We start from the raw sequence: 16,883 nt of genomic DNA, 5'->3' as shown, positions 1-16,883 counted from the left end.
GTTGTGGCACTCATCTCGCTTTACTGGCCGAGGGAGCCAGAGTACAGCTTCCGGGTCATGTGGCCAGCATGACTAAGCCACTTCTGGCGAACCAGAGCAGCGCACGGAAACGCCGTTTACCTTCCTGCTGGAACAGTACCTATTTATCTACTTGCACTTTGACGTGCTTTCAAACTGCTAGGTTGGCAGGAGCAGGAGCTGATCAACGGGAGCTCACCCCGTTGCAGGGATTCGAACCGCCAACCTTCTGATTCCTAGGCTCTGTGGTTTAACCCACAGCGCCCCCCGCGTTTCCACCAAATCTTATTTATATTCCTTGCTCTCCAGTTCAATTTAGTCTCCCTTATGGTCTCCCTAAGTACAAGAGGCTCCAATAAGGTTTCCAAGCCTGCCTTGTACAATTAGTTTCAGTGTCTTATCTAGCCCAAGACATGTGACCTATATAACATACTGGGCAACATGACAAAAGCACATTATCGACTGCTTTATTGCTGACTTCCTCTGGCATGTTTGAAGTCCGGTCACAGCTCAGTTTATTTATTAATAGGCTCCGTTCAGCATGAGAACAGAAATATACTGTTTAACCTTTGTCAATGTGAATTCCAACACTGCTGCCAACAACTGATTCAGAATTAAATCACATTAAACAAGCAAGCCAAAGCTTTTCAAACGGGAAACAATGCAGAAGACTGACTACTGAATATGCTAAATGACTTTCAAGTCTATTTATCTACCCAGCTTCTCACTGTTCAAGTCCTTTAGGTCCAGGAGGCAACGGCCAACAACAAACATATTACTCATGCCATAGGGAGGTTGCAAAAAATGGCGTCCCCTGCTTGGGTTCACCTTGTCGTTGGCATTCATCTGTCTCGAGAGGTGAAGTCAAACTGCTGCATTGCACTGAAGTTACCTCCCTGGGATGTAATCTGGTGAACCGGGTTCGCGTCTCCGCTCCTCCACATGCAGCTGCTGGGTGACCTTGGGCCAGTCACACTTCTCTGAAGTCTCTCAGCCCCACTCACCTCACAGAGTGTTTGTTGTGGGGGAGGAAGGGAAAGGAGAATGTTAGCCGCTTTGAGACTCCTTCGGGTAGTGATAAAGCAGGATATCAAGTCCAAACTCTTCTTCTTCTTCTTAGGGTTTACTCCTTAGCCTTCTCTTCTCCCAAAGATATCCTGCAAGGCCACAGAGATTTAGGATCAGAGTTTTCCTTCTCCTAGAGGGGCTAACTTCCCAGGTCAACGTGCCCCATCTGCCCCTCGCTTTCCTCTACAGCACGTGCAGAAACCTCCTTCTTGACCATTGGAGTTGGACCCAGTTGTACCTTGGGTTAAGAACTTAATTCGTTCCGGAGGTCCGTTCTTAACCTGAAACTGTTCTTAACCTGAGGTAGCATTTTAGCTAATGGGGCCTCCTGCTTGCCGCTGCGCTGCTGCTGCGCGATTTCTGTTCTCATCCTGAAGCAAAGTTCTTAACCCGAGGTACTACTTCCAGGTTAGCGGAGTCTGTAACCTGAAGCATATGTAACCTGAAGCATCTGTAACCCGAGGTACCACTGTATTGGTTTCGTCTGCTCAGTCTGCCAGAACCTGTCTTCGCATGCAGGGGGAAGTCCCTAATTCAACGAGGCGCTGAGTCCCATCAGCTACCCTTACTTAGTTTAGCCAGCCAGTCAAAGCCATTCCTGGGGTATGTCACTATTGCATGCTAATACTAATACTAATACTAATAATAATTTATTATTTATACCCCACCCATCTGGCTGGGTTTCCCCAGCCATTCTGGGTGGCTTCCAACAAAAGATTAAAAAGACATTTAAACATCAATCATTAACTACTTCTCTAAACAGGGCTGCCTTCAGATGTCTTCTAAACATCCGATAGTTGTTTATTTCTTTGACATCTGATGGGAGGGCGTGCCACAGAGCGGGCACCACTACCGAGAAGGCCCTCTGCCTGCTTCCTCGTAACTTCGCTTCTTGCAGTGAGAGAACTGCCAGAAGGCCCTCGGAGCTGGACCTCAGTGTCCGGGTTGAATGATGGGGGTGGAGACGCTCCTTCAGGTATACAGGTATACTGTAGCTTCTAAGAGCCACAGGTGAGAGCTGACTGCAAGGTGGGGATCAAAGATGGACAAGGTACCCCAGAAGGAGCACCCCCACCAGAGGTTCTATCCCTTCCCTAACACCCCATACACCCCACTGCCACACCATAAAAATTACAAGCCATCACTTAGGAAATATCTGCTGTTCCATGTTACTGGGAGCAGTTGATAGCCCCCCTCTGATAGCCTCGCTGTCATGTCCTCCTGGGTAGCCTACTGCCTGGGATGTCAAAGACTGCGTTTCTCAGCTTCCTGCTGTAATACATGAACGAAGCAAATTCATTCAGAGTTGTTCTATCAACAACTCTTAGGCATGGAAGCTAAATGGGACCTTCCCCATACAAACTAGAAAAGGAAGGCTCTCGTCTTCATTCTCTAGCTTCTGAAGGCATCTGGCTGACTGCTGTTGAAAAGAAAACGTTGGCCAATCTGATCCATCAAGCCAGTTCTTATAGTCTCTGTCCCCCAGCCCTGCCATAGTTGGAGAGACAGCTGTCTCCCACAGGTCCATAAGCTTCAGGTCCTCTCCAGAGTCTTTGGCTTCTCTGTTCCACAGAGCAAGGGAGCATGCAAAGACAGCTACCGTATTTTTGCTCTATAAGACGCACTTTTCCCCCTTCAAAAATTAAGGGGAAATGTGTGTGCGTCTTATGCAGCAAATGCAGGCTCCTTGGCTTCAGCGATAGCAATGCGAAGCCTCCAAAGTGCAGAGGGATAGCTCCCCCCGCGCTCCGGAGGCTTCACGTTGCTTTCACTGAAGCCGCCTGAAGCCCCCGGAGCGCAGCAGGAACTCCCGCTGCGCTCCGGGGGCTTCAGGCTGCTATCCGCAAGCCTTCGGAGCACAGCAGGAGTTCACGCTGCGCTCGGAAGGCTTGCGGATAGCCGCCTGAAGCCTGGAGAGCGAGAGGGGTCAGTGCACACCAATCCCTCTTGCTCTCCAGGCTTCGCTTCGCTGGAGAGGCGCTGCACAGTTTCCCCTCTCTGCACAGCGCCCCTTCAGCGAAGCGGGAGGAGAAATGGAAGGGGCTCCGTTTCTCCTGCCGCTTCGCTGAAGGGGCGCTGAGCAGAGAGGGGGAGAAATTTTTTTTCCTGTTCTCCCCCTCTAAAACAAGGTGCGTCCTATGGTCCGTTGTGTCCTATAGAGCGAAAAATACGGTACTTCTCCAGTAGCTCCTGCATCCCACTTTATATCTACCTCCTTGCTCTCTCCGTGCTGACAAAAAGCTCATCTGTGTTTTCTGATCATCTCTTTTCTGGGTCACAAGACACTCCTCCTCCAAGCTGCCTCCTGCCACCTGCTCAATGCAGTCTTTCCCTTCTGCCACTTATAAACTCCTGAATTATGGCCGAATTATGATTTTTTTTTAAAAAAAAAAAATCCAAATCCTTTATTCTTTTATTCACATAATATACATTCTTTACCACAAACAACTCCAAAATAAACAGACAACTCCAAAATAAAATCATATGTAACCAAACCATATGTCTCATGTTTTGATTTACACTGATCTCCTCTCCGATACCTTTACTTGATATTTCTTTCTGCTTTCTGCTTTCCTTATAGAATCTTTATGAAAATTTAAATCTCTTAAATCCTATACCAATCTTTAACAATTTCAATGAATCCCTTCACCTCCCTCCCCCACAGCCCAGTACTTCCCTCCACCCATGCGTTATTCACTTTATTTGTTATTCCATCCTTAATATTTTATTATCCTATCTCCTTGCACCTTTTAAACTTTTGCATATTAATTTTTAATCTCCAGCATGGACTTTTTTCATGTATTCCTTAACACGTTCCCACTCTTTATTAATTTTTTGATTAGAGTAACCTCTAATTGATGCTGTTAATTTTGCCATCTCTGCGAATTCCAAGAAATTTGGTTCTCCATTCGAATAATTCTGGTATTTTATCAGTTTTCCAATTTTTTGCCACTACGATTCTGGCTGCCGCGGTTGCGTAAAGGAAATCATTCCTTTTATCCTTAGGGATGTCACTCGGTACTAAACCCAGCAAAAATGCCACTGGTTTTTTAAAGACTGAACTCCTAAATATCTTTTTAAGCTCTTCATGTATCATAATCCAGACCTGTTTCACCACTACCACATATTATGACTTTAATGAAAGTGTCTGCATGGTCTCAAATAGGGTGGGACCAGTGTGGTGCTGCTTGGCAGAGAGCAGTCCTCAGTCTGAAAGGCTGCCTAGTTCAAGTCTAGCTTAAAGATTTAAGGACCATATCATGCGCAAGGAGATCAGAGGGGAGCTTGGAAGCTGCCCATCCACAGTTCGCACCTGGGCAACAGACTAAGCAGTCTCACTGTTCCCACACTGTGGAGAAATGAACTGTATTCCAATTTCTCCCATAGCAATTATTTCTAAATTTGCATGTACAGTGGTACCTCGGGTTACATACACTTCAGGTTACAGACTCCGCTAACCCAGAAATAATACCTCGGGTTAAGAACTCTGCTTCAGGATGAGAACAGAAATCGTGCTCCGGCGGCGCGGCAGCAGCGGGAGGCCCCATTAGCTAAAGTGGTGCTTCAGGTTAAGAACAGTTTCAGGTTAAGTACAGACCTCCAGAACGAATTAAGTCTTTAACCTGAGGTACCACTGTATTCCAATTTCTCCCACAGTAATTATTTCTAAATTTGCACGTATACATATGCACATTTTTATGCCAATTTCTATCTCTCTCTCTTTTGGTGACACATTTCCCCACAAAAGACCCTAACTTTATCTGCCTAACAAGCAAAACAGATTCCAAACAGTGAGAGTGGCTTCCTAGACCGAGATACAGTGGTACCTCTAGTTGCGAACTTAATCCATTTTGGGGTGCCGTTCGCACCCCGAAATGTCTGCAACTAGAGCGCCTCTTCTGCTCATGTGTGCGGTGCGATCGAGCGCTTCTGCGCATGCGCAAAGCGTGCTGATTGCTTCTGCATATGTGCAGTGCGCAGATCGCTTCTGCGCATGCGCAAAGTACAGTAAACACTTCTGGGTTTGCCATGTTCATAAACTGAAAGTCCATAACAAGAGCAGAATGCAATACAAGGTACGACTGTAACAGAAAACAAGGTTGCTCCCTGCCAAAGAAAGACCATTGGAGGATACAGTGGTACCTCTAGATACGAACGGGATCTGTTCCGGAGCCCCATTCGCATCTAGACATAAACGTAACTAGCGACGGGGCGTCTGCGCACACACGCGTCACTTTTCACCGCTTCTGCGCATGCATGTGATGTCATTTTGAGCGTCTGCGCATGCGCAAGTGGCAAAACCCGGAAGTACCGCGCTCCGTTACTTCCGGGTTGCCGAGGAGTGCAACTCGAACGCGCTCAACTCGAAGCATATTTAACCCGAGGTATGACTGTATATTTTATTGCTGTTGGATACTTCTGGTGAGTATTTCCAGAAGAACAGGAGACTAGTCCTCGTGATCCTGTCAGTCAGCAAGGTGGGTTTTGCCAGGCGTGGGTGGTCACTGAGCAGCCACAAAAGGGGAAATTACTTTGCTCTCCTATGAATGAGCTTCTCAAACTGATCTATGAGGGAGTGCAATGTGTGCACTTGGGACGGGGGCTTTGCAAATTGTGAAGTCTGCCCCTTGCTTGACCCCAAAACCTACTGAGATGGAGGAACCAGAATAATTTGTGGCCCGTTTAAAATTATCTACTTTAGATCAGAATAATTCTCCAGCCTCCCATGGTAAGAGGCAATTTACAAACATCAGTTAACATGGCCTGCTAAAGCAATTCTAAATACCTTTCCCCCTCTGCAAATGGAAAAACACAGAGAAACAATTTCCTTTGAGAAGGGGAGAGACAGAACGGCCTCACACTCACTGCGGCTGCTGCTCCCATAGCAACTCCTCCAGACTGTAATATTTCTCCCTTGGGTGCAAAACAAGCTTGTGGTAATTAGGCCTTTGTTCAGCTCGCTGCAAGGTCCAACTGAGTCCACCTGACTTAATTGCGGCTTTTTAAACATGCAAAGCATTCCCAGCTGCTCACAAATAAGGTGGGAACAATTCTTACAATGCTTCTATTCCTTTCTTTCCATTCCTTTCCCCTTCCTTACTGTCAGAGCACACTGCTTCAGATGTTGGCTGGAAATCTGCACTCTGGATATCCTCTTCAAAGCGAGCTGAAGTATACAAGCATCCCCTCCTCGTTTGTTTTGTATCTAGTGGAGGGATGAGATCAGTTCACAGAACTACAGTGGTGCCTCGCAAGACGAAATTAATCCGTTCCGCGAGTGTCTTCGTCTAGCGGTTTTTTCGTCTTGCGAAGCAACCCTATTAGCGGCTTAACGGATTAGCGCTATTAGCGGTTTAGCGGCTATTAAAGGCTTATCGGCTTAGCGGATTAGCTGCTAAAAGGCTATTAAAGGCTTAGCGGCTTAGATAAAGGGGGGGGGAGCGGAAAAAAAATCTCAAGACTCGCAAGACATTTTCGTCCTGCGAAGCAACTCGAAAACGGAAAACCCTTTCGTCTAGCGGGTTTTCCGTCTTGCGAGGCATTCGTCTTGCGGGGCACCACTGTACTAATGAGGTGTCCCAGTCCTTGTTTTGGGTTTTGTGAGTGAGTGAGTGAGTGAAAGTGAGAGAGAAAGTGTTAAGTGGTGGGTTGACATAGCAGCCGGCACAGCGATTTCTTCAAGTAGCTCTTTATTATGGTAAGCTGGAATAGAACTAACTGCGAACAGCTCAGCCGGCCTGTATTTATAGGCAGCCGGCTGTCAACATTGTAACCACAACAGCCCAGAGTTCCCGCCTAAAATAACTGCCGCGGACCTGAGTGAAAACTATCTACAGACCTGAGTGAAAACTATATACAGTATCCCCCTGTTGGCCCAGGGTGAAACTACACTACATAACACCCCTCCCCACCGAGATAAGGCGTTAGTTACAATCGTAATGGTTTCCTTATATACAGCACTACGCGTAATGGTTCAATTAAGCACAAAAGCATATCGGTTACATTTCCCATACTTAGACCAACAGTGATACCTGTCCAACAACATAGTCCTTTAAATAAGTTGGGCGCTTGGAAACTCTGCCAGACCGCCGGGGACTGGTAGCCAAGTCCGGAGGGCCACACAGTTCTCGCTGAGGCTGTGGTGCGACCCTAGGTGGCGTTGGAACCAACTCCCCTGGATCCGCTGCTGTGGGTGGAGCCTCCGCAAGTGGAGTGGTCTGAGTCTGTTCTGAAACGGCTTGGTTCGGCTCCACGCTGGCAGTTTGTGAGGGAGGTGTAGGTGGGGCCTCGCCATCTGTACGTGTCTCTTCTGGAGCCGCAAGCGCAGTTGGGGGCACCTCGGTAGTGTCCAAGTCCCCAACCCTGCGCCTAAGCTGGTCTATGTGCCGTCGCCACAAGCGTCCGTCTTCGAGTGCCACCTGGTACGAGCGAGGTCCAGTGACTCCCACCACTGTGGCTGGCACCCAAGGGATGTCCCCCACATAGTTCCGGGCAAAGACCTGGTTTCCTGGGACAAATGACCGTGGTGCGTTGGCACAGCCTGGGGGTTCAGCCACGGCAAAGTCTGGGTGTAGCCGGTCGAGCGGTGACCTGAGGCGGCGGCCCATAAGCAGTTCAGCAGGACTCCTCCCTGTGGCCGCATGAGGGGTGATGTGTTGCACGAACAAGTATTCGGCGACCCGCTCATGCCAGTCTCCCCGGTCCAGGCGCGCCAGTGCCTCTTTTGTCGAGCGCACCATTCTTTCCGCTTGCCCGTTGCTGGATGGATGAAAAGGTGCCGTTAGGGCATGGCGGATGCCCAGTCCCAAAAGATACCGCTCAAACGTGCCTGACGTGAACTGCGGTCCGTTGTCAGAGACAAGGACATCAGGACACCCATGCGTTGCAAACAGGCCTCGCAGCACCCGGATGACAGCTTCGGTAGTGGTGGAGGGCATCAGGGTGACCTCCAGCCATTTGGAATAGGCGTCCACCACTACCATAAAGGTCCGGCCGTGAAAGGGGCCAGCCAGATCGATGTGCACCCTCGACCAGGGTGTCTTTGGCGTCTCCCAGGTGTGTCCCTTAGCTGCCGGTGGTGCAGGCCTCGACTCCTGGCACGCTTGACAGGCGGACACCCAGGCAGTGATGGCATCGTCCATATTAGGCCACCAGACGTAACACCGAGCCAACGCCTTCATTTTGACAATTCCCGGGTGGCCAACGTGCAGAGCCTCCAGGACGCGCTGACGGAGTCCCTGGGGAATCACGACGCGGTCTCCCCACAGCAGGCAGCCACGATGAGCTGAGAGTTCATGTTGTCTGGTTGCGAAGGGCTGGAACTCCGATGCAAAAGGCCCTTGTGGCCACCCCCTCCACACCCAGTTGAGCACCCGGCTGATGGTGCGATCCTGGGCAGATGCGGAGGCCACAGTGGCAGCCGATACAGGCGCTGCCGGAAGATCCTCAATCAGAAGGAGCGATGAAGCTGGAGCCGGGTCTTCCACAAATGCTGGAAGAGGGCAACGGCTGAGGGCGTCGGCATGGCCCATCGATTTCCCCGGGCGATGGATGAGCCGGTAGTGGTAGGCAGCCAGGAAAACAGTCCATCGCAGCATGCGTGGTGAGAGGACCGGTGGAGTTGGACGATCACCGGCGAGGAGGCCCAGGAGTGGCTTGTGGTCAGTGATGAGGTCAAAAGTCCTACCATAGAGGTATTCATGGAACCTCTTCACTCCAGCCACAAGTGCCAATGCCTCCTTGTCGAGCTGGCTGTAATTCCGTTCCGTCAGAGATAGTGTCCTGGAAAAGTAGGCGAGCGGTGCTTCTCTTCCATCTGGAAAACGGTGACTAAGGACAGCACCGATGCCAAAAGGTGAGGCGTCGCAGGCAAGGACCAGCGGCCTGGATTCACTGTACTGTACCAGCACACTGTCTGAAGAAAGGAGAGCCTTGACCGCGTTGAAGGCCGCCGTCTCCCGATGACCCCAGGCCCAAGGCGTCTTAGTGCTAAGGAGTCGGTGAAGAGGCTCAGCCACTGTGGCTTTGTGGGGCAGGAACATGTTATAAAAGTTCAGCAGCCCCAGGAATGCCTGCAACTCCGTTTTGTTCTTTGGGGTGGGGGCCTGCTGGATAGCGCGGATCTTGGATGTGGTTGGATGAAGACCGGAGGCATCGATAAGATAGCCCAGGAACTCTACCTGTGGAACGGCGATCTGGCACTTCTCCCTCTTTACCTTGAGCCCGGCCTCCTGGAACCTGGTCAGCACGGCACGGAGGCGCTCGAACAGCTGCTGGTGTGAGTCTGCAGACACCAAGACGTCATCAAAATATGGTACCACGCCCGGAAGCCCTTGCAGGAGACGCTCCATAAGGCTTTGGAAGATGCCAGGAGCCACACTCACCCCGAACTGCAACCGGCGGCAACGGAAAGCCCCCCGGTGGGTGACGATCGTCTGGGCTTCAGCAGTGGCATCATCGACTGGCAGTTGTTGATAGGCTTGGGCAAGGTCCAGCTTAGCGAAGACCTTACCCTCACCCAGGGAATGCAGCAGGTGTTGGACAACAGGAACCGGATAAGCGTGCTGCTGAAGTGCCTTGTTGATCGTGCACTTGTAGTCAGCGCAGATTCTCACCGACCCATCTGGCTTGACAGGCGTGACGATGGGGGTTTCCCACTTTGCGTGGTCAACCGGCTCCAAAACTCCTTGGGCGATCAGTTTGTCCAGTTGTTCATCCACCTTAGCCTTGAGAGCAAAGGGAACCCGGCGTGGCTTTAGCTTGATGGGGGCGACTTGTGGATCAAGGCTAAAGGAGATGGGCGTACCTGTATATTGGCCCAAGGTGCCGTCAAAAACCTCGGCAAAGTCTTTGACCAGACCCTCAGTCTCTGCGTTAGAGATACAGTTGATGCCGGTGACTTCCAGGCCGAGGGCATCAAACCAGTCTAGCCCTAGGAGGCTTGGCCGCTGACCTTCGACCACCACCAACCGGAGCAGGCCCGAAAAATCCTTGAAGGCGATCCGGAACCGGCCAACGCCTACCACGGGAATGTCGTTTCCCTGGTAGTCTCTCAGGTGTACGCGGTGAGAGTCGAGTTGCCTTTTGGACACTCTGGGTACCAGTCTTTTGATGGTGCTCCATGACACGATGGACAGGGCAGACCCGGTGTCGATCTCCATGTCACATGGAGCTCCTTCAATGAGCACCGTGACGTTCAGCTTGCGTCGCGTAGGCGAGTCGGTTTGGCCAATCGTGGTTCCAGACGGGCAGCGGCAGTTGGTGAGAGCGAAACAACTTTCCTTGGCAGACTGGAGTGAAGACTTGGACTTGCGAATCGATGAAGGGGGGGTGTCAGACGGAGCCGATCGGCAGACCTTAGCGATGTGGCCCCTTCTGGAACACTTCCTACAGATGGCGTCTCTGAATCGACACTTGGCACGGGAATGGTTGCCTCCGCAGCCAGCACATTCCGGTTGGCCCTTGGACTTCTGTTGGAACTTCCTGCGCTCCCGCTTTGTCTGGTGCACGTCATCGTCTTCACTGGAGGATGCCTCCTCACTGCTGGCCTTTTCATGATGCACCCGGAACTGGCTCCCTAGCAAGACGCGGGCTGCTGGACTTGCGGATCTCCTGGGCGGAGCGTTCAGCAGCTTCTGAGGCCACAGCCTCCTCAATGGCTTTCTGTAGCGTGAGGTCTGGCTTGGCTAGGAGGCGCCGTTGCAGATGGATGTCCCGGACCCCGCAGACGATTCGATCCATCAGGGCATCGTCTAAGTCTCGGAACTCACAGTGCATTGCAGCCTGTCGCAGGGCGGTGGTGTAGTTGTTGATTGACTCCCCCTCTGCCTGGTTCCAGTGGTAGAACGCATGGCGGGCAGCAATCTTGGACGGCTTTGGTGCGTAGTGGTTGCGGAGCTTCTCTTGGATCGTGTCCCATGGTGTTGCCTGGACTGCTTCAGGCGCAACCAACGCTCGGGCCGTCTCAAACACCTCAGGCCCACAGAGGCTGAGGAATAGGCCCCGCTTCCGCTCCTGTGATACTTCTGTCAGCTCGTTGGCTTGGAGGTAGCAGTCGAACCGAGCGAGGTAGGAGTCCCATGATTCAGAGGCTGGCGCAAACGGCGGTAGAGGCACAAGTGAAGCCATGATTCCGATGCCGGCGTGAAGGGCGATGGATGGAACACAGTGCTCTAGCCAGAACAGTCAGCTCTGAATTGGTTCTGCCCAGTGATTTCGCTCAGTGATTTCGCTCTGTGATTCAGCTCAGTGATTCAGCTCAGTTCAGAGGCTGGCCGCATCTGGCTGTGCTCTGATGTCCATCAATCCCATCCTCGTCGCCAGTGTTAAGTGGTGGGTTGACATAGCAGCCGGCACAGCGATTTCTTCAAGTAGCTCTTTATTATGGTAAGCTGGAATAGAACTAACTGCGAACAGCTCAGCCGGCCTGTATTTATAGGCAGCCGGCTGTCAACATTGTAACCACAACAGCCCAGAGTTCCCGCCTAAAATAACTGCCGCGGACCTGAGTGAAAACTATCTACAGACCTGAGTGAAAACTATATACAGTATCCCCCTGTTGGCCCAGGGTGAAACTACACTACATAACAGAAAGAAAGAAAGAGAGAGAGAGAGAGAGAGAGAGAGAGAGGTCTATAGCTATCATTGGGTGCTGTGGTTTGTGGGTGCAAGTCACCCACAATTCTTAGAATTCTTATAATTTAATCAAGGTTTGATTAAGTTGTGCCAAACAAGGAAAGTCAAGCTTATGTTAACAAGCCAGGCTAGCCTAGCAGAGCTAGCTGGGTGTAAGCCATCATGAAAGGCACATAGTGTGCTGGTCCCGGGGGGGGGGAGGTACTAATACCGTAGCCGAAGTTCAGTCCAGAGTCACTAGCAGGGTAGACAATCACTAGATGAGACGCGAGGTCCGAAACAGGGAGCCGGGCGGGGGAGCAGGAACGCTGGTAGGGCAGCCGCAGGAAGCCAGGCGGGTAACAGGAACACTGGTAGAGCAGAAGCAGGGAGCCAGGCGGGGAACAGGAACACTGGTGGGTCAGCAGCGGGCAGCTGGGCGAGGAACAGGAACACCGGAGAGTCAGGAGCAGGAAGCCGGGCGTGGAACAGGCACACTGGGAGTGCAGATCTAGGTCTGGGTAAAGCAGGTACTCCACAACGACGTTGCTCCCGCAACCTGGGACCGGGCTGCCTGACCTTTATCTTCTTCTAAGGCCGGGGGCGGTCCCGGCCCCCAGGAGCCCCGCCTCTCTTGGCCTTAAGGCGAGCACTCCTCCTGGGAGAGACCAGTTCCCTTCGCCTCTCTGCCCTAAGCCTCTGCAGTTCAGGAGAGGCCGAAGGGTTACTGGGCCCCGGGGGAGGCTCACCTGTAGCCACTGAGTCCTCCAGCACCTCTGGGGCCAGAATGGTCTCACCTGGTGCCTGCCCCTGAGGATCTGGCACAGGTGCAGGCTCCTCAGCATCTAGGCCTTGCCCCAGTTCAGCCGGCCCTGGAGGCGGGGACTCCTGTGCCGGCTGGGATTCCTCCGGTTCACTCTCAGACTCGGAATCCCAGGCCATCACACATAGATTGCTTGATCGCCCATCAAAGAAACCATAAAGACACAGCAAACACAGCAAAAAGACACAGCAAAAACCAGATGACGAGGGGAGGGGGCCCTCCTCCAGCTGTACATTCGTGGACAGAGACCAAAAGGGTGTAGGATTTCAGGGTGTGTGTATGACATAAGCAAACAGGAAAAAGGTGTCAGATTGGCAAGCAGATAATAGGGGGGCAGGCCACGATGTGGGCTGGCTGCGAACAGCCAGTGGCATAGCGCAGGTTGCCAGTGCCAGGGGCTGCACAGATGGCTGGAGTGGGAGGGAGGGAAACGAACAGAGTACACATGCACATTCAACTGTCTAATGGCATCTGTGTCACCCAGGAGATGACAGCTGCAGTGATAAGAAGAGCCATTGCGTTTTTTGGAGAGGTCACTTCCTGGCTCGCATAGAGAAGGTGTTTTCAACAGAGCCCAGCGACAGAAGCACATAGCTGTATTGAGGCAGTACTGGATGTTGAAATTTTGCGCCCCTAATAATTTTGCACTTTGGGCGACTGCCCCCTGTCTCCCGTCCCTCCCATGCTACGTCACTGGGAACAGATGTATCAAAGAGGGACATAGAACATGGCTTTTTGCTGTCCTTTGAATCCAATGCTGTGTTTATGGAGGAAGCTGGGCCTGCTTGGAGCGTGAATGCTCTGCAATTCCTTCATCTTGGTTCAGGTTATATATGTACGTAAATAAACCATATATCATAAAGACACCACAGTCTCCACTGTGCCTCATTGTCCCCCAAAGGAACAAAGACCCTGGTAAGTTTACCTGCAACCCCTGGAATCTTGCATCAGTCGTGGAGCTAGGGGTGGCATGGAGCAATGACCATTTTGAGTGTGGGTTGTGTTTCTGTCCCATGCACTGTCCCTGCCCTTGTTCCACCCTGTTCCACTCCCTTTTCCGGCCACTGCCAGGGTCGTTGCCTGTGTGTTAATGGTGCCCCAACAGCTTTGCATAGCTCAGAACTAGAGTTAACTGCAGAATTTTTTTACAAAACATGCAAGTTTGTATAATTTATAGAGATCATAGAATTTCAGTTACCGTATTTTTTGCTCCATAAGACGCACTTTTTTCTTCCTAAAAAGTAAGGGGAAATGTTTGTGCGTCTTATGGAGTGAATGCGTGGTCCCTGGAGCCAAATTGCCCAGGGGCAAAAAGAAGATCATGCTTTTTTTTTTTTTGAAAGAGGGAAGTGGGTATTGAAACATAGCCGCTGATCGTTTGCGATCAGGGAGTGAGATAAGGGACACTAGAGATAAAGGAGGCTGCCTGGGAGGGGGGAGGTAAAGACAGCAAACTTGCAAAGGGGGGGACACAGGAAGACTAAAGCAATAAGGAGAGAAATTAGAAGAAAATGAGGAGCAAAAAACTGTTCCAGCTAAGGAAAAGATACTACACTAAGGCAAACAAAAGGGAAGGGTGTGTTGAAAGGAAACAGCTGATCAGTGGGATCAGAAGAGAGATAAGGGAGGCTGCCTGGGAGGGGGGAGGTAAAAGCCCATGGATCCTCAGGATTTTTACATTGGGTCACCCCAAATGCACCATCAGATCACATGTCTGTGGTCACGGGATGAACCACAAAAATCATACATCCACTGTTTCATTCAGAATATTTTTTTTCTTGTTTTCCTCCTCTAAAAACTAGGTGCGTCTTATGGTCAGGTGTGTCTTATGGAGCAAAAAATACGGCAGTTTTTGCAAGAATGCTGGTTTGTTCTTTTTTTAAAAAAAGAACACTCTGGCTTTAATTCATACCAAAGCTAGCCATCAGGTAGCCCACATGTGAAAACAAGTCAGCCCTTTCTTGTGGAAATGAATGTTTCTACAACCCGAAGTGAACAGTGGCTTTGGCTGAGGTCTTCCACCCTCCTGCTGTTGGCAGAGATCACTTTCACTCAATGCCAACTTGGGCAGCCCTACAAAAGAACGGATATTAATAATCCCTATCCGTTCCTTCCCACGTGGCACCTTTGAAACCACTCCATTTGCTACGTTGCTAGAATCAAGTGGCACAGATGAGGCTGGCTATATATAGGCAATGGGAGTTTTATGCATTTTCAAAGAAACTGGCATTCTATTTATCCATGGACAGAAAAGCTTTCTTCCTGTTCTGCTGGAATTGTCTCTGATTTTTTTCCCGTGGACTGCAAGCATCTGACATCACATCCCGGATGTGGGGCCAGTCACCTAATCTCAGCCCTGCAGCACAACAAGTTATGTGCATCCGATAAAGTAGACTGTAGTCCGTGAAACTTTATGCCAGGGGTAAGTAACCTTTTTCAGCCGTGGGCCAGTCCACCCTCCCTCAGACCATGTGGTGGGCCGGACTATTTTTTTTTGGGGGGGGGGAGTGAATGAATTCCTATGCCCCACAAATAACCCAGACATGCATTTAAATAAAAGCACACATTCTTGCTGTTGTTGTTTAGTCGTTTAGTCGTGTCCGACTCTTTGTGACCCCATGGACCAGAGCACGCCAGGCACTCCTATCTTCCACTGCCTCCCGCAGCCTGGTCAAACTCATGCTGGTAACTTCGAGAACACTGTCCAACCATCTCGTCCTCTGTCGTCTCCTTCTCCTTGTGCCCTCCATCTTTCCCAACATCAGGGTCTTTTCCAGGGAGTCTTTTCTTCTCATGAGGTGGCCAAAGTATTGGAGCCTCAGCTTCAGGATCTGTCCTTCCAGTGAGCACTCAGGGCTGATTTCCTTAAGAATGGAGAGGTTTGATCTTCCTGCAGTCCATGGGACTCTCAAGAGTCTCCTCCAGCACCATAATTCAAATGCATCAATTCTTTGGCGATCAGCTTTCTTGATGGTCCAGCTCTCACTTCCATACATCACTACTGGGAAAACCATAGCTTTAGCTATACTGTACGGGCCTTTGTTGGCAAGGTGATGTCTCTGCTTTTTAAGATGCTAGGAGGTGCTACAGTGGTACCTCGGGTTAAGTACTTAATTTGTTCCGGAGGTCCGAACTTAACCTGAAACTGTTCTTAACCTGAAGCACCACTTTAGCTAATGGGGCCTCCTGCTGCTGCCGTGTCGCCGGAGCACGATTTCTGTTCTCATCCTGAAGCAAAGTTCTTAACCTGAAGCACTATTTCTGGGTTAGCGGAGTCTGTAACCTGAAGTGTATATAACCTGAAGCATATGTAACCCGAGGTACCACTGTACTCATGTAAAAACATGCTGATTCCCGGACCATCCACGGGCCGGATTGAGAAGGTGATTGGGCCGCATCCGGCCCCCGGGCCTTAGGTTGCCTACCTCTGCTTTATGCTGTAGCAAAACTGTTGAGGCAGCTGCTCTGACAACTGAGCCACAGATCAGGTTTAGTTCCCTTTAGATGAGAGAGCACTGGAGTTTAAGGGTGTTCTGTACCATGTTTGCTTTACAAATAGCACAAGGAGAAGCACACGTAAACAGGCCCTCCTCTCGCTGGCAGCAGATCCCGCGGCCTTTACAATGGATTCCCAAAGCAGCCTTACGCAGGTCTCCCAGTTCCATCTAACTCCAGCCAGAAACTCTCCACTCTCAACCTAACAAATAATTGCTCTTTTCCGCACCTCCTGCAGAGCAATAGTTACCAATACTTAGCCCCAGCTGGTGGAATTACCCATGCGGGATACTTCCACAGCCATAAAAGGAACAGTACTTTTGCCAAGTTTATGGCTCCAATCCGCTCACTGTAATCAGAAAGCAAAACTCACATTATATGTCCAGAAAGAAGTCTATGTACTCCCACAGCAAAGGACCAGGGAGAAAGGAATTCAGGGTGGGTGAATCTGTCCATTTTGGTTTTTCTCATTTTTCCAATCTGAAGCTCAGTTCTCCACATAAGTTTGTGATTCTACTTTTTCAAAAAGTCCTTGTGAATATCTGCATTTTAGTGCAATTTTCTCCTATGTGTGTAATGTTGCCTAATATGCACATTGCAAATCAATTTTCCCACATGCGTTTTTTTCTATGCTATTTTCACTAATTTTCACTTTGCCCCAGTATGTGCCATTTTTTTTGGTGCACACTGCTATATTGCAAAACTCGGAGGAGGGACAAATTTGGAAGAATGGCAATGTTTCAGTTAGCATACAGTTTGGGAAAATGCAAACCAAATGGCCTTTAAATGTGAACTAAATAATTAAGACGATATAGTCTTTAATACAGAGTGGAAATCATATGTTGTATATTTTCAGAATTATTGT

At 50.2% G+C, this 16,883-nt stretch overlaps 1 long non-coding RNA gene across 1 annotated transcript in view; it reads right to left on the bottom strand.

The window, feature by feature from the left end:
• Positions 1-471: 471 nt before the first annotated feature.
• Positions 472-16,883, bottom strand: part of LOC308480693 — a 90,291-nt gene continuing 73,879 nt past the window's right edge. Inside the window, exon 3 of the long non-coding RNA XR_013988236.1 lies at positions 472-1,175. This is a non-coding gene — a long non-coding RNA (uncharacterized lncRNA). The remainder of the gene's footprint in view (positions 1,176-16,883) is intronic.

Source organism: Podarcis pityusensis, assembly GCF_964106645.2.
Source record: "Podarcis pityusensis genome assembly, chromosome: 6".
Classification (NCBI taxonomy): Eukaryota; Metazoa; Chordata; class Lepidosauria; order Squamata; family Lacertidae; genus Podarcis; species Podarcis pityusensis.
This window is presented reverse-complemented; position numbering and strand designations above follow the sequence as displayed.